General features: G+C 40.5%; 1 protein-coding gene across 1 annotated transcript in view; it reads left to right on the top strand.

Annotated features, from left to right (window-relative positions):
- Nucleotides 1-23380: 23380 nt before the first annotated feature.
- LOC127214108 (amyloid beta A4 precursor protein-binding family B member 1-interacting protein-like) overlaps nt 23381-26168 on the top strand; it is a 53127-nt gene continuing 50339 nt past the window's right edge. Inside the window, exon 1 of the mRNA XM_051174439.1 lies at nt 23381-23542. The gene's annotated coding sequence lies outside the window, so the exon portion shown is untranslated. The remainder of the gene's footprint in view (nt 23543-26168) is intronic.

The following is a 26168-nucleotide window of genomic DNA, read 5'->3' as shown; positions in this document are numbered from 1 at the left end:
TTATGACACAAAACTCAAATGAATGAAAGGAACTTTTCCCAGACCAAGTTGATTTTAATAGAAACCACGGAAGTGGCAATGCATTGTCATCAGTCAGTCCTACCAAATTCACAGACAGACAGTCTAGGGCAGGCGTGGCCCAAAACTGGATGGAACTCAGTGCTTCTCTGCGCTATTTTTATCTTGCACTTCCCCAAAGCTGTCCTAAACCATGTTCAAAGTCCACGTTCTATACTTAGAGGCCAGCCTTTGCTCTGCTATCTGCTGACCTCATTCTTTTATGGGGGTTACTCTACACTTCTATTTGGCTGTTAACTGTTGGCAAATGCCTGTTTGCCATGCCATGGTTCGGTAGTCCCAAAGCACCAAGGGATGCCAGAAAGGATTACTTAAAGTTTAAGATGTGGTTCATTTGAAGAACAGAGGTAAAAGTGACAAAATTATGCCATCAGGTCTACTTGAACTTGACCATGGCTACCAAGGTATTCAGACTAAGCATTGAATCCCCTGAATACCTGACCTGAGTATTTTGTTGGTTTCATTTAAGTTGTATAAGACCAAGGTTTCAAGGTAGTTCCTTGAAAATATTTCTCTTTAAAACCTATTTTGAACTTCAAGATGCAGGGGCTTCATTACAGGATCATGTGCTGAGTAATCAAGTAGTTATCATTATCAATTAATAAGAAGAAGACAAAGTGCCTACAATCCCCCAAAGGGACACTTCCAATGCAGCATCTCTTCTTGTTCTGTGATGTTCCTGAACATGATGACACTTCTGGTGCAGAGTAAGAAAAGGGACAAGCTTTGAAATACTACTTTTTCTCATCACTATGATGAAACAGCAACAACAGCAACATAAGGAAGAAGTGGATTACTTTGGCTCACAGTTGTAGAGGGTTCAGTTATCTTGAAGGGAAGGCATCGTGGTTGAAGCAGCTCTACCTGTGCAGTAGCAGACTTGCTTACAGTTGATGAATCAGGAAGCAGAGAAAGGGAGTAGACACAGGGCTAGGCTATGAACCCTCAAGGCCTGTTCCAATAGCCTTAGTCTTCCAGGGAAATCCTACATCCAAAAGCTTCCACAACTTCCCAAAACAGTACTGTAACGAGTACGGTTTTTCTGCCTGCCACCACTGGTCTTGTCCCGCTGCCACACCAGCCCCAAATAACACACAGAGACTCTGTATTCGATGTAATTCTGTTGGCCTGTTACTAGTTTCTTATCAGCTAGCTCTGTCTTAATTATTAACCCATTTCTATGTATTTCCACATGGTCTTACCAGCGAGAGACGGCTGGCGGTTCTGCCTTCTCCAGACTCTCCATCTTGGCTCCTCCTTACTACTTCCTCTTTCTTCCTTGTCTCCTAGTCCCACCTATCTTCCTTTCCTATTGGCTAACAGTGCTTTATTCATTAACCAGTATGAGAAAATATACATAATGGCATCTCCTATCATCTCCTCTTTTCTGTCTAAATAAAAAGAAGGGTTTTAACCTTAACATAGCAAAATATATCACACAACAATTATCAAGTAAGAATCACAGTTAACAATATTTAATTCATTAACATTTAGCAAGATTTAAGAAAATACTCCATCATCTGTCCTATCTTTGTGAGTCTAAAGTCCTATATGTAACTTATCATTAATCCTAACCAAGGAAAACTATAACAATAACTATTTGTATTCAACTCCTTCAAAGACCACAGAAGGATACTATATGACTCTAGAAATGACAGAGACAAGTCACTGCTTGGCAAGCCACTGGAAGTTCTGTAATCTTCCATCTTCAGCCCATAGGCCATAGTGTCTAGCAGACTCTTCAGCAAAGCAGGAAACTTTAAACTGTCTTCTTGTATTGGCAGTTTGTCAGTCACTTTCCTCTGTGTCCTCTGTAGCAATGTCCATCTTGAATCAGCAGTCACTTTTCTGTGGGTCCTGCATGTCCAGTTTATACAGCATAAAGTCAAACAGTCCAGACAAGAACAGTATCTTGTCCAAATGGCTAATCTTGCCATATTGGAAGTAAACTCCATAACGAGTTTCTTCAATGTCCATCTTCCTTTCTGACGCAGGTGGTGTTGCCAGGAGCAATTGTGCCTCATTGTCAAGAAAAACCCTAAGCCATTTTAAATGCCATGTTCTGTAGGTCTTTGAAAGGTTTAAAGAATTTCTATATATCTCAAATACATCTCTGTGTATCTTGAAAACCTAACTAACTTAACTCTAAGCTTTGACTATCATAGGTAATTATCTATAATCTGTACTACATTATACATTACATTTCTAAATGAGCTATATAAACACAATACCTAAACAAGAGGAGAAATATACATATCACAAAATTGACCTTAAATTGTATCAATAAATGAAAATCCATTCCAAAACTGCTAGAAATAATTAGTAAACAGTTTCCACAATCCATAATCTATCATTACATGGATGATATATTGTTAGCTGACTCTAAAGGAGAAATATTAGAAAAAATGTTTGAGAAAGTAAAGGAAGTTTTACATCGCTGGGGATTACAAATTACACCTGAAAAAATACAAAAAGGAGAGTCTATCAACTACTTAGGATATAAAATAGGTCTACAGAAAATTAGACCACAAAAAGTACAGATCAGAAGAGATCGCTACCAGACTCTTAATGATCTTCAAAAATTACTAGGAGAGATTTTTCAACTGCAAACCATTATTGGAGTAGAAGGGCATGACTTGAAAAACTTGAAAATGGCCCTAAAAGGAGATAAGGACTTGAATAGTCCATGAATACTATCAGCTGAAGCTGAAAAGGAATTAGAATGGGTAGAAAAGAGGATACTAGAAGCACATGTGGACCGTGTGGATCCAAACCTAGACTGTATTCTGGTTATATTACCATCTAGAGAGCATCCTTCAGGGATTTTGATGCAGAGAGAAGATATCATATTAGAATGGATATTCCTACCACATAAACAGAATAAAAAACTAAAAACATATATAGAAAAGATTTCTGACTTGATAAGGTAAATTAAGACTTCGTCAGCTAACAGGAAGGGACCCAGCAGAAATTATAGTACCTTTAACTAATGAGGAAATTTCCTCCTTATGGAAAGATAATGAATATTAGCAGAGAGCTTGCGGTAACTTTTTGGGAACGATTAGCAGCAACTATCCCAAAACTGAGAGAATCAAATTCATAAAGAAAATGATTTGGATCCTTCCACGCATTGTAAGAAAAACACCTATTTCTGGAGTTCATACATTCTACACTGATGTAAACAAATCAGGTAAGGCAGGATATAAATCAGGAAAAATTAGCAAAGTGGTTCAAAGTCCTTACAATTCTGTACAAATGGCAGAATTGTATGCCATTCTCGTGGTACTTATGGATTTTACAGAACCCCTCAATATAGTTACTGACTCTCAATACGCAGAGAGAGTCGTTTTACACATTGAGACTACAGAATTTATTCCTGACAATACAGAATTAACTTCATTGTTTATACAGTTACAAGATACTATCAGAAAGAGGACTCATCCTATATATATAACACACATCAGATCCCATATGGGTCTGCCAGGTCCTCTAGCACAAGGCAATGATGAAATTGATCGTTTATTGATGGGAAGTGTGCTAGAAGCCTCAGAGTTTCATAAGAAACACCACGTGAACAGCAAAGGTTTAAAAAAGGATTTTTTCTATCACTTGGCAACAAGCCAAGGAAATAGTAAGGAAATGTCCTACTTGCTCATTCTATAACCAAACTCCTTTACCACCAGGCAGTAACCATAAAGGTATACATAGGAATGAAATATGGCAAATGGATGTGCTTCATTTCTCAGAATTTGGAAAATTAAAATATGTACATCACATTATAGATACATTTTCAGGGTTTCAATGGGCCCTGCTCTGAGCTCTGAAAAGGCTGATTCTGTTATCACACATCTATTGGAGGTAATGGCCATTATGGGCATACCTGCACAAATAAAAACTGACAATGCTCCAGCATATGTCTCCAGCAAATTGAAACAGTTTTTTTGAGTATTATAACATAAAGCACATAACTGGTACATCACACAATCCTACAGGACAAGCAGTGGTTGAGAGATCCAATCGTACTTTAAAAGAAATGCTCCATAAACAGGCAGGAGGAACCAAGACACCCAAAAACAGATTACATAATGCTTTATTAACATTAAACTTTCTTAATGCTGATGAAAAAGGAAAAACAGCTGCAGAAAGACACTGGACAATAGAAAAACTTCTGAAATAAATCAGCCAGTGTACTTCAAGGATTTATTGACCTCAGAATGGAAAGCAGGATATGTGTTACGTTGGGGTAGGGGTTTTGCATTTGTATCTGCAGGAGAAGAAAAACTATGGATACCATCTAAATTAATCAAGATCCAAGTTGAACAAGAGAAACATCTTAATGAAGAGAAATGACAAGTCATCCAACAAATTAGGTCCCATGAAATGTACAGAGACCTCTCAAAGGTAGGGGAAGTGTTCTGTTCTTGTTCTTACAGGAAAACAGAGAAAACCTATCAGCCAAAAGACACTGAACATGTAGGTACCTACAGAAGAGAAGACAGCTCTCCAGAAACAATCACTTAATGAAGCAGAATCTGATATATGGTAAAAATATTTAATTGTAGTAAACTATTTCTATACAGAAATCTATTTCTCTCTACTATCTAGTATTCCCGAAGTCCCAATTCATGTAAACCAATGCTGGCTTTGGAGTTGGATTTGGCTATCCTTCTCTAAATTCAAGCATGTTGTTAACATTAAATTCATGGTTTCTGCCTTAAATCAAGAAGCCAATTGGTGTAAGGCAGAAGAAAACAAAATCTGGGGACTCTTTTCTTATACGCAATTTTCTCTCTGAAATCCTAATTTTCTCACATACATTTTAATACTTATTGTTGTCTTTCCCTAATGCATACCTTAAAACTTGAAAATTTTACTTTAATATTGATGTGTAACTTTTCCACAAGGAATAATAACGATTCCTAACAGCAGTCTTTGAACTCTCCGGAAAGAAGATGGGGCCCCACATCATCGTTTCTACTTGACTCAACCTGATGCATCTGAACTACAAACATCACCCTAAAACTGGTTTGAGACTGTTTTGCTCGAGACAACTCATGACTAGCTAGCTGTAATGGTGCACCTTCTTATTACACCCTGGCCAGAGTTTCAAATAGAACTACAATCAAGCATTTTCTGCCACACAGTGATTAGCTACATATGTCACAGCCAGTTCTGTTGAGAAATTTGGTTGCTAAAAATTTTCTTCCTACAGGATCCATTGGAGCAATCATCATCCCATTTCAGCAGGAAGTAACCTTAAGATAACGACGCCCTCTTTCCCTACCCTTGGAATTTTGGGATAATAGTCATCGCCTTTGGGTTGGTTTTAGTTATTTAGGGTGGGTATGGAAGGTGATGCTTACACTCAGGTTTATCTTTTAGACAAGAATAGGGTATGGTTGGGAAAGCTATGGTTTAGATGGGATATAGGTAGATTAGCCTATTTTCTCGTGAATTTGAGTAAGAGTGAGATGGTATTTTACAGCTTACATTGTTATATATTCTTATATGTGGTAAGCTATGTAAAATTAAGTTTATATTTTGTTACATTGTGTGAAATCTTTCTACTTATGATGTTTTATGCATATTATTTTTACCATATCCTATGTATGTATACTTTTACTTATGTTCAAGACATTTCGTATATTGATACAATTTATGCACATTTATCCTTGCCATATTCTATGTATGTATACTTTTCTTGTATTCAAGACATTTTGTATATTGATACAATTTGGGATATTTATCATGCTGCCCTTTATAGTTCTACCTCTTGTCTTGACATTTCTACTCTACCTCTATTTTAGGGATTTATGTGTATGTATATGTATATAGTTATATTGTTTATGTGTTTGTTCATGCTTTACTCAGGGAAGTTTCAATCAGTTTTTTAGCTAAGTTCCTGAGTATTACAGATTATCTTCACTCATATTTCCTGTACCTATGAGATTAGTCAGATATAGATGCTTGATCTTCAATCACTTCATAGATATGCAGAACATGGCATTTAAATGTTTTAATATTAGTACTCCGTTGACATGAGACACTGTTGCTCCTGACAGCACTGTGCACTTTCCCGAAAATATGTTGGACACTGTTGTTGCTCCTGCTGGAGTTCATTCTCGCCTCAGCTAATGGCCTCTTGGGCAAAGAACTGCCCCCACCTTGACCACTGATTTGGACATGCAGTCCTATGTGCTTGCGGGAGATAAATATAGAAGACTGCTGGACCTTGCCAAGTCAGGGTAAGACAGTCATTCTATCTCCCTGCTGTTGTTGTGGTCTGTCAAGTTCTCTTGGCCTTAGCCAAAACTGGGTTACCAATGTTGCTGTGAGAACTAAGGTGACTGTCCAGGTAGCTTGCTGTTTCTGTCCTTGCTGCACCTGTTCGATGTTGCCCATCCGCACTTCCTGTCTACCCTAGTATCGTTATTTTCCTTTTCAGGTCTTGATGAGGTTGAAGATTAAACTATCACAACTATTATTCTCTCTTCCTAGTTAGATATATTAGGTACTAAACTTACGTTTTCCAGCTTAGGACAACTCTATTGTAAACTCTGTTATGCCTTCACCCTAGGACTAGATATGTAGGTCATTTTGTTCTCGATTTTCCTTTTCTTAGAGCACACTTGTTATTCACTGTTTTGTATATAGTTTTGTATTAAGCCTAAATCTTTTCTTTAGACTAAAAGAGGAATTGTAGTGAGATAGTCCTTCTGTGGCACTGACCACGCCCACTGGGGGAGTGGAGCCATGGGCGGAAGTGACCTGTGGAAGGAGGTCTGTGGAAGGAGGTCTGAGGAAGAGCCGGGAAAAGCTCTCTTGCTGGCGAGACTCGGACAGGAGAGCATCTGGTGGAACTTGCTGGTGTTCATCTGTCTAGGTTGTAAGTTATTTCTCCTTGAATAAACATCTATTTGGCCTATTTGTTTATCCTGATCCTTATATAACAGCAATATAGTACCATATGCTGGTGAGCACGTGTTCAAATACAAGAGCCCTGGGGAGGGGACATTTTTCACTCTCACCATAACAATAACCAGTGTTTGAATCAGGCCCTTGTCGGAAAATCTTTTCAAATTTTGCTTACTCTATAAAGAGGGTAAAAAACCTACCTACCTAATACAGTAAGATAAGCCATGAAATAAAATTGTAGCCAGTTCCTGGTACAGATAAACTCTTCAATAAATGAACACAAGGCATGTGGTGGGAAGAAATGACACAACAATGTTTGTAAATTGACAGGCTCACATGCAAAAAGAATGGCCCTGATGTCACTGCCTCGGCATAAGGGGTAGAGAAACAGCCTCATACTAATGGAGAGAGAATATCTTTGCCCAGTAATAAAGCATCAGTCACAACACGATCTATAAGTCAGTTTTCACAACTGTAAAGTTCAACAGAGCTGATAAAGGCAACCAGCTTCTGTATAGGAATGTTGAGTTACTAGTTCCTATAGATGAAGAAGTACCTGTGAACCTCACTCCATCCCTTGCTATATGTAATCCTGTAGGAACTAGCTCTTATGAAATAGCTTCCAATATAGTATATTTCAACATCCCCAGACTCAGTACTTAGAGTCTTCTATTGGTCTTAAAGTCTTCTATTAGAAGACTTAGAGCCTTCTATTGGTAACAGCCTAATCTTTGACAAAGGTATGGAAAGCATACACTGGAAAAGAAATCAGACTCTTCAACAAATGGTGATAAGAAAACTGGATAACCAGGTATAAGAGAACTAAATTCTATCTATATCCCTTGTCTGTACAAAAATAATTTAAAAACAGATCAAAGATCTTAATGTAAGACCCTAAAGTGTTTGCAGAAAGAAACACTTCAAGATATCAGCAAACACAGAAGAGAACTTTATGAAAAGGCTCCAGTGGCACAGGAAATAATCTGTGAATTGATAAACCAAACACATGACATCAGAAAGCCCCTGACCACAAAGGAAAGAATCATGAGACTGAGGAGAGCCGGAGTGGGGGTCAGGAGGGGAATGCTTGCTAGCTACATGCATATCAGGTAGGGGATTAAAATCTAGACTGTATATAGGGTTATAAAACCTAAACACCAGTAGACAAATCATTAGACCAGTATGTGGGAAGGTGAACTGACTAGATGGTATCAAAAGGAAAAATGCAAATGGCCAATAGATGTTTGAAAGTGTTTTCAACAATCAGTTCCAGATCAATTGTTCTAAATCCTATGTCTGAAGTGTGCAATGTCTTCAACAATGAGGTCTTGCCATCTGGTTCTATGAGGAGCCACGGTTATCAACAATAGGTTTTACTGTTTGGGGGTGACTTGGATTCCCTTGACCAATCACTAGAGGAGAGGTTTTCCATTGCTGCTACTTTCCTAAAACAAAATAATTTCTAACTCCATTCTAAACTCCATATCCTTATACCCACAGGTAAGTGTATATCTCCCCCCTCATTAAAAAAAAAGTTTTTGCTTTAGTTTTTCCTGCAATAGAAGCTACTACAGAAACCCTAAAGTGGTCAAAATGTGAAGAACAGCAGACTGCAAGCTGCCCAACCCAAACTGATACACCATTGTAACCCTATATCTAAGGCTTGGGGAACATCACATAAGAAGGTGTGTGGAAGGAATGTAAGGCAGAGGTTTTTCATTTATGGGTGGTAGTTTTTGTTTTTATTAGTAAAGTACTCAACATCTTAGCTAGAGCAACAAAAGAAGTAAAAAGAATACCAACAGGAAGAACTGAAATGATCAAAGTGTGTAAATGCCATGACCCTATCTATACTTTAAAGATTTTAGAGTCCACTGGACAAGTTTTAAATATGATAGGATACCAGCAAAGTAACAAGATGCACAATAAACACATTGTATATACCAATAATGACATTGCTGAGAAAGAAAAGGAGGTCCCATTTGCAATACTTTCAAAAAAATAATTGTATGCATAGGAATAAATCTGGCCAAGGAGGTGAGACTTCTATGATGAAAACTTTAAAATGCTGAAGAAATTGAAGAAGATGCCAGAAAATAGAAAAACCCTTCCCCATACTTATGGATTAGAATAATTAATATGAAAATGAAAAATATTACTGAAAGTTGTCTACAGATGCAACAGGATTTATGTTAAATTTCAATGACACTCTTCATAGAATTATTTAAAAACAAAATAAATGTGGAAGCAAAAAACATAAAAATAAAAAGTTCTCAAAAAGCTAAAGCAATCCTGAACAGAAAGAATGATGCTGGAGGTGTCCCAGTCCCTGACTTTGAACTATTCCACAGAGCTATAGGAACAGAGACAGAACAGTACTGTCACAGGAAGAGTCATGTAGACCAATGACAGAGCAAAAGCTATAAATAAAACAGCTGTAGTCAGCAACTTTTTGACAAAGATGTCAAAAACATAACTTTGGAAGAGAAGGTGAGATGAATGGAGATGAGAGACACATGAAAACAGTAAATCAGATCTTTATCTCTTCTGCAGCGCGCACGCGCATGTACACACACACACACACACACACACACACACACACACACACACATCAATTCAAAATGGATCCATTGCCTCAATTTCCAACCTGAAGACACTGATCAAAAGCTCTATCAGCTTTCTCATGCCACATAACTGTAGTGGGAATCACCTCTTTCCCTCCCAGCTGCTACTGATGGGAGGAATGGTGAAAGACAGGGGCCTTGTTCTTGGCCTTGAAGTAACAGGGGAAGCAAAGACTCAGCTGTCAGGTCAGATCAATGGGCTCTTCTTACAACAGGAAGCACTCTGGGACTGTCCCTTGTCATTCCACAAGTCTGTCGTTGAGAAATGCTCTCTGACACACAAAGAAACCAGTAGAGGACTGTATTATAGTAATGCATCCCTATAATCTACCAAGAGGTGTAAGGATGGAAAAATTTAGCCTAACTCTCCCCCAGACCCTGCCCTCAGCCAGTAAATAGGTGAAAGGTCACATTCTTGACTGTTTACCACAGGGGTGTTTACAACAGCACCTGTGAGTGAGTGAACACAGGAAATGAGCCTTGTCACCCCACCCAGAAGCCCAGGCAAAGCAGACTTCCTGGGCTAAGTGAGGGCTTGGATAGTTCAAATTGATTGGTCCGCACTGGGTGCTAAGAGTTGATTGGTTTATGATGCGCGGGCTTTGTTGTAACCCTATAAAAGCTGTCTGAATCCTGTACCCGGGGTTCCCAGTCCTCTATCCCCATGTGGAGTATGGCTGCAGACCCCAGTGCACTGGAATATAAAAGACCTCATGCTTTTGCATCAAGACCGCTTCTCGTGAGTGATTTGGGGGGGCCGCCTTTCCTGAGTTGGGGTGTGAGGGTCCACGCCCTCTGCAGGTCTTTCACAGGGAGTTCTTGCCTATTCTGAGATCTCTCCTCATCTTTACTATCTTCCTTAGAGCTGGGTCAGTCACCTGCACTAATTAAAGAACTCCTGCAGACAATCAGACAGCTCAACTCAGGTCTTTTGGCTTTCAAAGGAGTCATTGGTCAGCTTTTCCCAGCATCTACTATTCATTTTTAAGTTAAGGTCTTTATTATGCACTTGGCTTAGCATTGGAATTGTCTTTTGCCTCGGACCTATTAAAATACCTTTGATTTTTCCTAAGAGTTATCAGACAGATAGCAAAACTCCTCCAAAATGCTAAGAAGCAAAAGGAAGACAATTAAGAGCAAGAAATTGCTCACATGAGTTCTCTGGAGTATAATCTAAGTAGTGGTACAATTGAACCATATGATAGTTTTTGAGGAACCTTCAACTCTATAGCAGCTTCACTGGTTTATATCCCCACCAGCAGCTGATATGGGTACCCCCCTTTCTCCACATTTTCACCAGAATCTGTTTGGTATCATTTGTCTTAATGACAGCCACTCTGACTGCTGCAAGATAGAAGCCAATGCAGTTTTTATTAACATTTATGTGATGGCTAAGAATGCTGAACCTTTTATACAAATATAATAACTGGACATTTGTAGTTTTCTTTAGAACAGCAAAAGGTTATTTTTAATAGCATAATATTATTTCAGAAGCTGTATCCTTAAAGATATTCTAAAATATTCCAAATATTCTACCTGTGAATCAACATAATGCTTTGGACTTTCACTCAGTTGAGTATATAAGAACGTTGGATTACTTAAGGTTTTAGAGATTCAAAATTTAAGAGTTTATCCTCAAAGTTAAAAGTCATAAGCTAGATATAAAAAATCTGGGGCGTGTGGGTATGTATATACAGGTGTGTGATTGTATGAGTGGTTGTGCATAAATATGTGTGTGCATGTGAGTAAGGCTCAAATATAACCTTGGATACTGCTCCTCAGAATGGCCATGCACCTTATTTTTCTAGACAAGATTCTTATCGGTTGATCTGTAGCTTGCCAATTAAGGATGCTACATGGCCAGGGAGGCCAGGTATGCCCTGTGTATGATCACCCAACTCTGGGATTATAAGCACACAACACTATGCCCAGTTTTTTGTTTGTTTGTTTGTTTGTTTTCATTATCCAAAACAATTTTCAAATTCAAGTATATTTTGAATATGTTTTTCCCCTTTCCCAAATCCCTCCCAATCCTCTCCTCCTCCTTACCCATGCAACTTTAAGTTGTTTCTCAAAAAAGAAACAAAAGCCTATACAACACCCTCCAATTAAGGAAACAAAATAAAACCACATCTAAAAAACAAAACAAAACAATGACAACAAAAAGTCCCACCAAATTGTAACCAAATAGAAGCATACAAACACAAAGACCAAACTGTGCAGTCCAATTATATGTTAGTCAACCATGCCTGACCATGGGACCTCTCCTGAAGTGGTTGATATACCCAGTGCCACTCTACTGAAAAACACTGATTTTTTTCCTCTCCCGGCAGGCATAAGCGACAGTTCAGTTGTTAACCCTAGTGGCTAGGTTTTAATTCATTTATTATTTGTTTTTTTTTTCAATATAGTAAGATAACACAAACTATCACATTGAAGTCAGAGTTGGACAAGACATACCAACAAAAGGAAAAGAGCCCAGGAAAAGACACAAGGATCAGAGACACTCTCTTTTGCTCACTTGGGAATCCTATAAAAACACTGAACTCGAAGCCATAATGTAAGTGCAGGAGACCTGTGCAGGCTCTGTGCTGGCTGCTTCAGTCTCTGAGTTCACGTGAGCTTTGCTCACGTTGATGCAGAGGGCCCTGCTCTCCTGGTGTCCTCCATCCCCTCTGACTCTTCCTCTCTTTCAACCTCCTATTCCACAGGGTTCCCTAAGCTCTGTGGGGAAGAATTTGATGGAGACATCCTTTTAGAGTTGAATGTTCTGTTCTCTGCATAACTGTGGGTCTCTGCATCTGCTCCCATCTGCTGCAGGAGGAAGCCTCTTGGCTGAGAGCTGAGCAAGGCACTGATCTATGAGTGTAGCAGAGTATCATTAGCAGTCATTCTATCGCTGCATTATTTTTCTTTTATTACAGCAGTATTGTTTTGTTTTTCCCTAGGTCCCTTCAGGCATCACCAAAGCAGTGTCAGATGTTGGTTCTATCTCATGAAGTGGCCTTTCAGTCAGATCAGTTATTGGGCGGTCGCTCCCCAAGCTCTCGTGCCACCATTGCACTAGCACTTGTTGCAGATGCCCAGATTTTTATGCAGATTCCAGGAATTGAATTGAACCCTCAAGTTTGCAAAGCAAGCACTTTATCAAATTAAGCTATCTGTCTAGCTTCAAATCTGTTTGCCTGTTTGTTTTAACTCTACACAATGTCACTTATCTTTTTATTGACCAAATCTATCCACAGAACTAAACTAACCAAAAGAGGGTCTATCATTTTGCAGTCACTCATAGTCTTTACAGAAGAATAAAATGTCAGCGGTTTCCTGTATCTGTCTAATCTATGTGCCCATAAGTGGTCAAGGATTTGAGTGTTGGGGTGTGTGTGTGTGTGTGTGTGTGTGTGTGTGTGTTGTCTAGGCTCTTCTCTAGAATGGCCAATCTGATTAGACACTGGCTTTGCTTGTTTTTAAATCAGAAAACAATGGCTTAGTCTGCAAATCACAAACCTAAGGAGGCTGAAGCAGAAGGGATCCTGTAAGTTTGAGACCAACCTTGGCCTGAGAAAACAACTGCACTGACAAAGAAAAAGATCAAAGCCAGGCATCTAGGCATGTATGAGCCAATATGATAAAATTATAGATACTGGAAATATCATATAAGATTTAAAAATAAGTATGGTTAATATGTCTAAGAAATCTGATGGAAATAGATACTATAGAGAATCAAACAATTTTAATAATCAAATAGAAATTCTAGAATCACAGAGTAAATCAATTATGTTTAGCAGAGATTACACATCTCAAAATAATGAACTATGAAATAGAATAAAAGATCAAAGCATGGGAGAAAAAAATTATTAAAATCTGTTAAAAAAAAAAAAAAAAGAGCCCAAGACATATTTAGCACAGTAAAACACATTGCACACATATGCAACTGGGATCTCAGAAGAACAGGGCAAATGCCATTTTTAATAAGATAAACAAAACTGCCACTCATTTTCCACTCCTCTCTCATGTTGACCCTCTCATTTTCAGGAACACTAAGCCTGAGGTCTTCCATTAGTCACTCTCTCGTCTCCTGCCTCAGTAATTATCAGACCCAGTGGTCCTCACCCTCAGAGAGTCTGTGGGGAGTTTTTTGTTTTTTGTTTTTTTTAATATTGGAGTCCTTCTCTATCCACTGAAAATGTGGCTTAACGGACCTGGACACAGGGAGCTACGTGTCTGCTACATTTGAAAATTTCCTGTGGTAACTGTACAACTGTTAGAACCTTACTCAGTGGCTCAGTTTGGTGCCTGGTGAGCTGAGCTCTATGACAAGAACTAGAAACCTAGCATTGCCCCCAAACTGAGCCAAATTCCACACTTCAGACTTACTGATTACACAGCTGCTATTTGCATTGCTATTGTTGCATGCCATCAGCTGTTGGCTCCTTGTTCCCATCCTTTGGCTGAAGGAAATCCAAGAAGGAAATAAAGAGAAGTGGGTCATTTGTTAGCTCTGAATACCCAGGCATCTGTTGCCTACAGACCTTTACAGTGATTCACTTGATATCAAAAGCAAGTGCGGCCTGAGATGTCCTTAGACTGGACCCGTGCTCTTTGTTAATATTTTAGTGTGTGACTGAATCTCCCAAATGTGAAAAGTCAGAAGCCTTTGACAGTCCATCCCATTAAAATCCAGGGACATCCTCCTGTTGGTCTGCATGAACTTTGTAGTTCTTTCCATTGAGTTTTACTTGCTTTTCCCAAGACAGAAACCAACTAGTGTCTCTAACAGGCTATAAAGTAGGAAAGATTTTAGACTGGCTCAATTGAGACAGATCTACTAAGAACTGGGCTACAAAACCATTAAACAGAAGCCTACCACAAATACCTTGTGGGCATCACAAGGAAGATTACCTCACAATGCAGACAAGTGAGCTAAACAATAGCAGAGAGGCATGGACAAAATGAGTGACAACAGTGGAGGCCCCTTAGCAAAAAACCAACATTCATTTGGCCCAGTTGTCACTAGAAACACAAGAGTGAAAGTTATAAAGGTGATAAGGAAGACAGAAAGATATTATCTAGGGATATAAAATGCCCACTGGACAGGGAGAATAACTGAAGATACATATAGCATGGCAACTACAATTGGTAATAACATACTGTTAACCTGAATATCTCTCCTAGAAGAGATTTTTAAGTCTTCTGCCACACAAAAATGAGTATTTGAGTTCATGTGTATGTTTAATTTACTAGCTTAATTTTGCAATGTTGCAACTAGCAACTGGCATCATGTACATCATAAACATAACTTCGCCTACTAAAAGTTTTAAATAAATATGGAAACGTGTCCATGGTTTGGAAATCATGTGTTGCTTCAATAAAAGATTGAATTGAAGTCCTGCAGTTCTCAAATGACAAGGTTCTTTGTTAGAGTTGGTCAAAGTGAACTGAACTACTGCAAACTGTGCTGTCACAGAGTTTAGAGCATGTGCACATTTGTCCATAGTGATGCAGATCTGTCACCACAAGAACAGCTGAAACCCACTGTGTGGACTCTTGACAGTTTCCGCCTCTAGTCTCTACTCTGCCACTGAGCAAGAAGATCAGGACATTGCCAGGAGACACATCATTCTAAAGGAAACAGAAAGTTTGGCTTAGTAAACGAATGTGTCTTCCTTTGCTATCTACCATATCCTCCTAGATAAAATTGCCTGTCTGGAGGAAAGCTCTTTAAGACATGGAGTGTTAGAAGGGAAATGGAATAGTTCATAGGGAAGCTCCTTAAGCTCAGGAAGCAAACCACTCAAAGGCTTCAGGAAGTCCTGAAACTGACAAGATTAAGTAGGCTCCTCCCTCCCCATACATGCAGTAAGGACGGCTGAGAAACTCTCAAACAAGCTCATCTGCCTAGAAGAGGACTGGAAGATGCAGAGACCAGCTGAACTGCCTGGAAAAGATACTGCCTACTATCATCAATAGTCACCCATGCTGGGGTGGGCTTTGGAGATGCAGCTGTCTTTGAATAATTTCTGGCACTGTAAGTAACCCTTTACTTATAGTCCTACAAGTAACTTGAAAAAAAGTTCAGTGGTTCACTATCTTGAACTTTGATGGTGTGTATACTTTGGCCTGTCATCATTTTCCTCTCTGGGATAAGGGTAAGGAGACATCTGTTCATGTGTCCCCAGGAATAGTGTCACACAACATCTTTCTAGAAAAGACTAAACTGTATGTTGAGGGAAACACTATTTAGAAATGACTTGGGTTACTACTAAGTGCCTTATGTAGATGTTCTTAACTAATCTTCAGATGACTAGCTAGCCAAATATTTAAGTAGAAATGTAATGTTCTAACATGGCTTTGCCTGATTTCTGCCTAATGACTTTCTTTTTAGTTTTCAAAATAATTCATCCCAGTAGAATGTTTTAAAAAAAAATGGTTTTCAGTCTGAGGGCCTATACTACATTTATTTTGTCATTTATTCACACGAGAAGAAAACTAACAAAAAAGAATTATTAAAGATGAGATCTGTGGTGATACATTGTTTGTGATTTAATAAAACCACTGAGGATCAAAATGCAAAGCTAGCCATAGCCATAGAGCCAGGCAGTGGTGACACACCCCTTTAATCCTAGGACTGGGGAGTTCATGGCACCCAGGGTTACATCAGAGTGAATCAGTCTAAGAAGAAACAGCTCACACAAAAGAGACCTGAGCTCTTGGGATCCTATGCCTTTAATCCCAGCTCTACAGAGGTACACAAGGGCATTCAGTATTCAGTCTCAGAGATTTATTCTCCAGCCACACAGAGGACAGGACAACCTTTTCAGGCTGAGGCAGAAGTAAGAGCTAATGGCCAGCTGCTTTGCTTTTCTGATCTTCAGCTTGAACCCCAACATCTGTCTCTGGTTTTTATTATTTGTGTTACAGAGGGATTTTTATTTTTGTTGCACACCAACATTTGGAAATGTAACTCAAAATTCTTCAGCACCTATGTAAACATATACATGTGAGCCAGTGGGATGGCTCAGCCGGGAAAGGTGTGGCTAAGCCTGTTGGCTTGAGTTTGATTTCTGGAGCTTAGAGGGTAGAAGAAGAAAAGCAACTCCCACACGTTGTCCCCTGGTCCTGCACTCTGCTCTCTGCTGCCATGCAGTACTACACTGCAAGCTAGAGACAACAAATCCAAGTGACCATGACCTTGGCTCTCTGGAATCACAAGTCAAAATAACCCTTTGATCCTGTAAATGAATTTTCTCAGGCATTTTGTCCCAGCAAAGAAACACTGACTACCACAGACCAATAAAAATATACCTAAAACAAAATGTGACTGGCTAGACTAGGCTGTGGACGACAGTGTGCATGAAGGGGACATTAGATTAGTCATTGCCAGAATTAAAGAAAATCTTTCTTCCTCCACACATACTTCCTCATGTTTGGAGACTCTTTCCTGATTTATACCACTGCTCAGTGCAGATAGCTCACTGTGAGCATTGGGGAATGCAGGGTAAGGCTTTTACAGGAAGGCAGAGAAGTTGAGTTCTCTGTCTCGTTCTATGACTCTCTTCTCTGTGTGTGATTCTCTCTCTCTCTCTCTCTCTCTCTCTCTCTCTCTCTCTCTCTCTCTCCCCATTTCCTCCCTGAGATGTGCTTGTGTGTTCCTATGTGAGCGCAGGAAGTATCACAGAACATTTGTAGGTCAGTGGACAACTTTGGGTGTCAATTCTCCCCTGCCATCTTGCTTGAGGCAGGATCCCTTGTTGCTCACCGCTGCCTACACCGGGCTTTCCTGTCTATGTTTCCCACATCACCGCAGGCATGCTGGGATTGTGAACATGTGTTATTGCATCCTGCTTTATGTGAGTTCTGGGGAATCTGAAATCTAGTCCTCAGGCCTGCACAGCAAGTGGTTCACCCCCTGAGCCACCCACCTCCCAACCCAAGTTCTTGTTTTTTAAACATGAAAAACTCTGAAACTGAGTTCCATGGGCAAGATGGGAAGTATTTTTGTCTATGTATGACAGAAATATGACATTAGGAACTTAATTACACAAGGGTTATTCCCTTATAGACTGTCTCAAAGAAAACAGCCTTAAGCTGTAAAACTGCTCATTTGCGGAGCTCTCAAACACCCAGGCTTCCCCCTAGTCTGCTGCTCCAATATCTCCTTATATATACTCAGGGTCACCTCTTGGTGTGAGAGAGCATTAACTGGATCTACATTTCTAGCAGCAGAAAGGAGCCATTCTACTGTTCCCAAATGATCCATTCACTTAACTCTCATGGACCAAAATAATTACCATGGCCATGACAGAGTCTGGATTAGACATCCTTCTAAGTGAACACATTACTCAAGATTCTGTGTTACAGAAGAAGAAAACAATGGGTGTGAGTGATATAAAATATAGAAAAGATATCTGAAATCCTACGCAACTGAGAAGAATTCATTTTTCCCACCTCTGTTTTCAGCCTTGCATTAGATAAAGCTTGAATGAAAGAAAGAACCAAGAGAAAAGGAGCAGAAGAAGGACCTGGTAGTTTTGCCTAGCTCATTGGCTGAGACTACAGAGATTAGACTGTCACCCAGGAGGACAAGTACCCTGATTCCCATCCAGCTTCCCTGGAGGGGGCAATGTCCTCCATGCTCCACATCTGGACAGTACAGTCACCTGTCTGTGTGCCCATAATGTAGCAGATAAAGTGCTGGAAGCTTTAACCTATGTGGATGTCTTGGGGAGGGGGCAGGGGACTTTGTAGCCCTGACCACAGAGATTCATTGAGAATCACACCTTGAAATTCAAATGGGAAACCATCATGTCAACATGAATCAGGGCCTAACTAAAATTCAGACAAAATTCCCTTTATATGACAATGAAAATTATCTTAGAATTGCGATAAGAAGAAAGCTGAAATAACAGAAAACTGTTAGTGGCAATGATCCTATCAAATACCATTTCATTGAATAATGTAAGAGTAGTGCCAGAAGAGAATGACAATTTTTTTTTTTGTCTTAGGGAAAAACAAATTACAATTTAAAAGGAGAGAACTATTTCATATGGTTCTAATTTAAAATCCAGTGATGAATTGTTTCATCCTTTTACTGGACTCATAGGCTGTAAAACTGAACTAGAAATTGTTCATTTGGCTTTTACGATGAAGGTTTCTTTTTGTTGTTTGTTTAGTTTTGAGGCAGAGTTTCGCTAGGTAATCCAAGCTAGCCTTGGACTCCTAATCCTTGTGTTTCAGTCTCCTGGATACTGGGATTACGGGTTAGTGCCATCATGCTTGGAAAGTCTTAGAACTTCTGCTTGGTCAATTGACTACACTAGGACATACTCACAGCCTTGATGGCAAATTTTAAAATTGGAAGTTTTCCTGGGTCAGAAATGGTTTATACAGAATTTTCCATCTCAAAAAGATTCCTTTTTCAATCTAAGCAAAGATTGGAATGGAAGGAAAAGAAAGAATGAAAAGCAAAGAGAGAGCGCAAGAGAAGAAAGAATGGGGCAATGGGAAGTTAGACTAAGTGAACTAAGGAGGAGTGTCCAAGGTTCGTACTAACTCTTGAAGCAGGGGTGTAGCTCAGTGGTAGGGTACGCAGTGTAAGGCCCTGAGTTTAGTCCCTGGCACTACCAAATAAATAAATAAATAGAAAAGAGGAGGAGGAAGAAGAGGAAACAAAAAGAAAATAAATTTTCACAAGCACACTGAGGTACAAATGACACACAGGAAGCTGCACATATTCCAAATGTGTGATTTGCTCAGGTCTGCTATACACACATCCACCAAAGCCATCACTGAGCACAAGTTCACCACACCTAGCCCCTCCATATCCCTTCCTGTCCCCCCATTCTTTACACAATGAGATTGAGTCTTAAGAATTGTATATGATCACATAATATCACACAATGTTTTCTATTTTATAGTATGATCCCTTTCAGCATTTTTGAGATTTGTACATGTTCCGTGTACCAATAGCTTTTCTTCTTTGATACAGACATGTCTCCACATAATTGTGCCAAAGACTTACCAAACTTGACCTGCTCAAAATAAATCTCATTACTTTCTGGTGACCAAAGAGTCCTCTCCAGATTTCCTCACCTTGTGACTGTCAACCATGGTAACAGGAGTATCTGCTTGGGATCCAGCCTTACCATTCCCTCCCCCTCACTATGCTCATGTCCAGTTATCATAGACTCCTGCCAACAGAGCCTGTAAATATCTTCCTGATACATCCATTTATTTGTGTTTCCGTGGCTACCAAACAAACAAAGCCATTATAATTTCTTTCTGAACGTTCTTGGAAATATTCCAGTGTCCATTCTTTTCTTCATGTTAGCAGTTCCCATATGAGTGTTTTCTTTCTAGAACACAATCCTTCAATGTGAAGCTTTGAGTCTTATTTAACAGATTTTCACTGTTCCTAGGATTTGAAGACAAATATTGGCTTGACTGACTTGAGTGGTTCCTACTGACCATTTTGTATAGACTAGCCTCTGGCCAAGTCCCAGACCACTGGTGATTCCCATCACAGTTTCTTAAACCCTGACATTCTCCCATCCCTGCACTGAGCCCATCAGCAAATCACAATTCCTGCTGTTAGGGTACTATTCAAATAAGCTACCATTGTTTTAATGTTAATATTTATTTTTCTTTTTTTAAGTTGTATTTATTATAGTGTTCTGTCTGCATGTATCCATGCAGGCCAGAAGAGGGCACCAGATCTCATTACAGATGGTTGTGAGCCATCATGTGGTTGCTGGAAATTGAACTCAAGACCTGTGGAAGACCAGCTAGTGGGTGTTTTTGTTTGTTTGTTTGTTTTGTTTTGTTTGTTTGTTTGTTTGTTTTTGTTTTTTCCCATAATTAAAACTTTATTGAAAAACTGGCACCAAAATAGGAGATCATCACTGTATACTTTATAAAATCAAACATAGTTACATTGCCTTGGTAGAGTCACTGAACTTGATAAGGCTTTCTGTGAAAAAACGCAAACTCAGGAACATGTATAGATGATTAGTGTTGCTTTCTTCTAAAAGAACAGCCTTCTGTGAGCCTGGCTTTTCCTCCTGTGGGCTGGCACAGCACCGTTGAACAACCTACACAAAGGACCACTGCCTGAGCATGGCTGAAAACTGTAGTAATCTTGTAGCAACCTGGACATTACACATCCATGAAATAAGAATTTGGGCTCTGAACCAACCATTTCTTCTTATGTTTCTTCTTTTCCTCTTCCAAGGAAAGGTGTAATAGATCTCTGGCCAGAGGCATGGTGACAGCTCCGCCAGCACAGGCGATCCAGATCTCTGAGATGAGGTGCTCGCTGGCCCCAGCTAGTGTTCTTAACCACTGAGCCATCTCTCCAGCCCCTTATTTTTCTTATGTGGTAAAATCTTATGTACTTCAGGCTACTCTTGAGCTTACAACCTCCCCACGTGCTGGGATTATAGACTTGAGCTGGGTCCAGCTCATTTCATATGAGTCAACCATTTCATATGAACCGTTGCCACAAACCACTAAGGGTGAAAATTAGTTTAAATCCATTCATACTCTTCTCTCTCCCTCCTCCCTCCCTCTCTTCCATCTCTCTCTTCTTCCTCCCATTCAATTGTTTTTCCAACAACTCACTGGTCTATATGATGGCTTCTAGCATAAGCCAAACCTGGTTGCTAAATCCCTTCTACTAACTGTCCATTGCAATTACAGTACAGCCCAAAGATCTCTGCAAGGACCACAAGATCCTGCTTGATCTGGCTCCTGCTCACACTTTTGTCCTCCTCATCCTCTACCACTGCAGGCCTCTTTCACACAGCCCTGACACCTTCCAAACCTTCTGTTCTTGACTCAACACATTCCACTGACCTTTTCTTGGAATGCTTTTCCAGCTTCTGAATGACTGGTCCTTACCTTATCATTGCCAAAAAAAGAACTATCTGACCATTTTTCCCCTTTCAGAAAATCACTCTCCATTCTGTTGCTTGTTTTTGCTTTCTGCTCCTTCTGAAGGCTTCCCATCTCCTTCTTATCGATCTCTATGACAACCTGCAAAGTGATACCTCATCTGGCCATCTTTTCCTCTCCAATCTCGGCTCCTTTCTGTCGTCACCCACCCACCCAAGTCATACTATTTCCTCACTGTTTTTACATAACTGAAAGCCTGTCCTAGCTCAAGATTATCAGAGGTGTCATCCCTTAGAAATAGTCTCATGTAAAACTAACATCACTGGATCTTTCCTGTCATTTAGGTCTGACTCAAGTGTCAGTTATAAGGTAGATCTTTTTCCATGACCCCAATTAGCATAGAAACCCTACCAGCACAACCATTACACTCTATCTTTTACCTTTTAATTTCTCAAAACCCCTTCCTCAGCATGTTAAATAAGTATATTGACTTGTTTTCTGCCAAGTAGAGTGTGCCATCTAGCAAAGCAGCGGTTGTTTTCAACACTGCTATTTACATTGTCCTTAGATAAGCAGTATACAGCTTCCTATTGAATCCAGGAAATTAATTTATGTGAAATAAATATATGTGTCTAATTTATGTCTTCATGTCTCTACCACATTGCCCTACAGCAGCAAGCCCTTAAAGACACAGCCATGTAGAGGAAGAGAGATTAATTCAATCACCATTTAAAATCATAACTGATTTTAGTGTCTGTACTTTCGAATCTCCCCAAACACTTTGTTTCAGAAGTGAGTACCAGTCAATCCTGTTATATAAACTATAGACAAACAAAACCAAAAGGAACAAAAACCAGAATCCCAGCATAGTGGCACAGCCTTTAATCCCAGTATCCAGGAGGCAGAGGCAGGAGGACCTCTTGTGTGTTTGAAGCCAGCCTGATGGACATTGCAAGTTCTAGGACACCCAGTGTGACACAATGACATCCTGTCTAAAAAATAAAATAAAAAACCTCGGAGGACCAGCCCTTTTGTACCAGAGGAGTAGCCTGAGATGGCTGAGAACCGACCCCTGCTGAGCCCTTCCTCCACCTTCAACAAGGGAGGTGGGGCCACTCCCCCCCTACCCTGCGGAGCTGATCCGGGGAAGTACGGTGCAAAGGCTGGATAGAGGAAGTGCAGCACGGGCTGCAGTAAAGACACAGAAGGCTATTGCAAAATAAGCTGGCCCCTTTACCTTCGGTGGAATTTACTGGATCAGGATTGATCCACGCGATGTGAAAAAGGATACAGGAGACGGACCTTAACAGTAGCAGCGTCCTTTCACTAGAACAATGAAGGACCGTAGTGGGGGGAGGGGGGTTGGAGACTGCGCAGAAGCTCAGGGGGCTTGAAGGTTTCACAGGGCAGAAAGGGGAACTTTTGAGGTGAACGGTTCCTTCTTCACATCTGTTCCTCTAAAGTCTCAAAGTTGTAAATACAAGGGGGAGGTTGATGTGTCAGGGCCCTAACTGCCTGTAGGTGTTATCAGCCCGTGAACTCTCCTGTAGGGAGTGTCTCAGCTAGCCTGAGACTTCAGTAATTAAACCCTCAGATGAGCATCTGGGCCTTAATCTTAGTCCTTATCTTACAGAGAACACATAGACCTCCACATGGATGAGAAACGAAGCGGCTTTCCCTAACCTTAGGGAGGGAAGTGTTTCCTTCAAGGTGGGAGATAGGGGCTAGGCAAAGCGGCCCAAACTTGCCAAACTTGCGGAGCTCCAGAGGCGGGGCTTTGAGGTCGTCAGCTCCCTGGGGCTCTACAAGCACCTCAGTGCAAAGCCGCGAGTCTGCGCGGGGAGGGGGCAGGACTCACAGCACTTCCTCCCCGAGCCCACGTCCTCCCCTCCAGGCCCGCGCAGCCCAGGGGCCACAACCGCGCTTTTCAGCTCAGCTCAGCCCAGTGCACTTCAGAGCTTCTTGGGGCCACCTGGTGTAGCTCAGCTCAGCCCCGCGCTTCTGGGCGCAGCCCCCTCACCCCAGCCGTCAAGGTAAGCGACACCCCAACCTCGCGCGCAGCATCTCGAGGCATTCGGGCCGCCATGCTTCGTGTCCGGTGGGAGGGGACCCGAGCCGCACAGGTCCACGCATCGGCCACGTGAACCTGGGCTCCCTGTGCAACCTGGAGGCTCCAGATCGGGGCGCACCCCTGGCACTTGACCTGTGCCAGACCTGAGGCTCCCTGCTCTCTCCCCCTGCGTTCTGTCTCACTCTATTTCCTGCTTAAGAAATGCTGCCTGTCTTAGGCTTGGGACCCCCTGAGCTGAGACATCCCCGGAAGCATTTTAAGGCCCTGCATCGTTAATCGCTAGTCTGAGACCTTTGAGAGTTAGTGGACTTCATTTAAAACTTTAAGAAACTATGATTCTGGAAATGATCTTTCCCTCTCAAATAGTCTCCCTTTCTTTGTGAAATGTGGTGAGGATGAGTTTGAATACCAGACACGGGTTTCCTTAGTTTGGAGTCAAGATGCAGAAAATATTTTAAATCATGAAAGATAAAATGCCCTTGTATCCCCGAGAACCCCGGCGCAGCCCTCCCACCCCCACTCACCACGTGTGCCTCTTCTTTTTCCCCACGGGAATGTATTTCACACCGTGATGAAGAGTGACATGTGCCACTCAGCATCTCGAATCAAAAGTTTTTTTGTGAAAAAGAATGAAAGTGGAAAGTAATGCAGAGAAGAAAGGGTGGGTGGATTTTCCAAATAAGGGGTGGGGGGTGGGCACGACAAGGACAGTGCTAGAGTTTTTAAAATCTGGGACCCCAAACTGAAACTTTAGAAAGGAAACCTTGGCCTTTAGTCCAAACCAGGAGTTTTGCCTTGTGGGCCTCACACAGAAGCTTGGTCCTTGAGAGGAATGCTGGCTAGCAAGAGAGCAGGAGATAAGGAGAGCCCTGAAATGTCCCTCCAGGTGGTGTTTCCCGTCTGCTCAAAGATCTGCGGAAATGTAAGGTCATCTTCAAACCATTAGTACTTAATTTCAGAGTGCTTACAAACACCTGTGACTTTTCTGCTACTTGGTAGATAGACTCGGGTTGTCAGGGATGGACTTAATTGCACTGTTAAACCAGACCGTACTGGATCTGAAGTAGTGAGAGTGGAGACAACAGTGCGTGAAGGGGGTTGGGGAGGGGGCAGCTGGGCTGTGGAGCACATGCTGTATGAAGTCCTGTGTTCAATACCAGAGGGAGCAGGAGGGTATGCTAGCAGACTGATAGAGCTGAAACAAAACACTGTTGATGGTTTTGGTTTCTGAGAAATACCACTAAAAAGCAAAGCAATTTCTGGTCTCTGTGTGAGTTGCCAACATTCCATTCTATTGCATTTCAAAAGTCCAGAGTCACTATTTTTCAAGAAATGTAACTTTGAAATGTGTAGTTAATTACACATAATGCTTACTAGGCTCTGTAGCACCCACTGTTTTCTCTGAAGTTTTGTATTCTGAGAATGTGTACCAATTCTCCACTATAGTGTCACCTTATGTCATAGATAGATAAAAAGTTCTAGATATTTCAATATTACATGGTGAGCAATTTATACAGTTTATTGTCCTGAACATTTGTGTTTTGCTACTTTGATTTCTCATAGATTGAGGTTGTTTTTCTTTATTTATACTTATTTCTAGTCCTTTTTTTACTTCATTTTATCTATTTTGATGAGCAATCCTCTTAATGAATCTGCAGGGTTTTTTTTTTTTTTTAGAATAAATTCAGTTTGTGTTCTATAGTCTATCAAACCATAATATTACAGAACATCATGCGTGAGTGACCTTAGGAACTTTCAAAAATAGAATTAAAATAAGGCAAAAATGAAACATTTTGTTTCATTATAACATAACTGGAAGGTAATTTTATGCAGTGTTTTGGATAATTTTGTGTGTGAGAAAAATTATATATTACAGCTAAGTTGTTGCATGCCTTGTCTCTACCTTGGAGATGCTGAATAGATCTGTGTGGTAGGTCTGTATGTGGACTGAGACATGTCACATGAGGTTAGATCAAGCCTTAAGGTGTTATAATTTTTATTATTAGCTTGATTGACATTTTCAGTATGAAAATGTATCTTTTTTTTTTTTTACCAATTATCTCATCCCAAATGACAAGTCTCTTAGAGTTCAAGCATCATATGACCTCAGATATAAAATAAATACTAATTTTAAAATTTAAAGGTATTTGATGGGGATACTGGTTGTACAGTGATGTTTATATGTTGAAGCATAGTTATAATTACCTGGAGACATGGCTTTCAGAGGCAATTTTGCATCTGGAAAAACAGTACATTTCTCTAGGGAAGAGAGGGAAGAAGCACTAAAGTACAACGCCACCTCCCAGTTCAAGAGCCTGCATTGTACTGCATGTAGCAGGGTAGGGCCTGAGGATAGTGCCACCACTGCATCCCCACTTGCTAGCCAAATTTTGTCACCAGAGTTAAAGTTCAAAACATGCTAGCTAAATCAGTTCCACTTCTCAGGGGCATGAGCAAAATGTCTCAAGCCCCAAGACCCAGTTGCTCATCAGTCCCAATCTAGGCAGGAGGGGAGATAAAACACCACACCAGGCTATCAGACTTCTCAGTACAGACACTGTACCTTCAGTTCAGGACTCTGTTTCCAC

This window comes from Phodopus roborovskii, unplaced genomic scaffold (assembly GCF_943737965.1).
Source record: "Phodopus roborovskii unplaced genomic scaffold, PHOROB, whole genome shotgun sequence".
In the NCBI taxonomy this organism is placed as follows: domain Eukaryota; kingdom Metazoa; phylum Chordata; class Mammalia; order Rodentia; family Cricetidae; genus Phodopus; species Phodopus roborovskii.
This window is presented reverse-complemented; position numbering and strand designations above follow the sequence as displayed.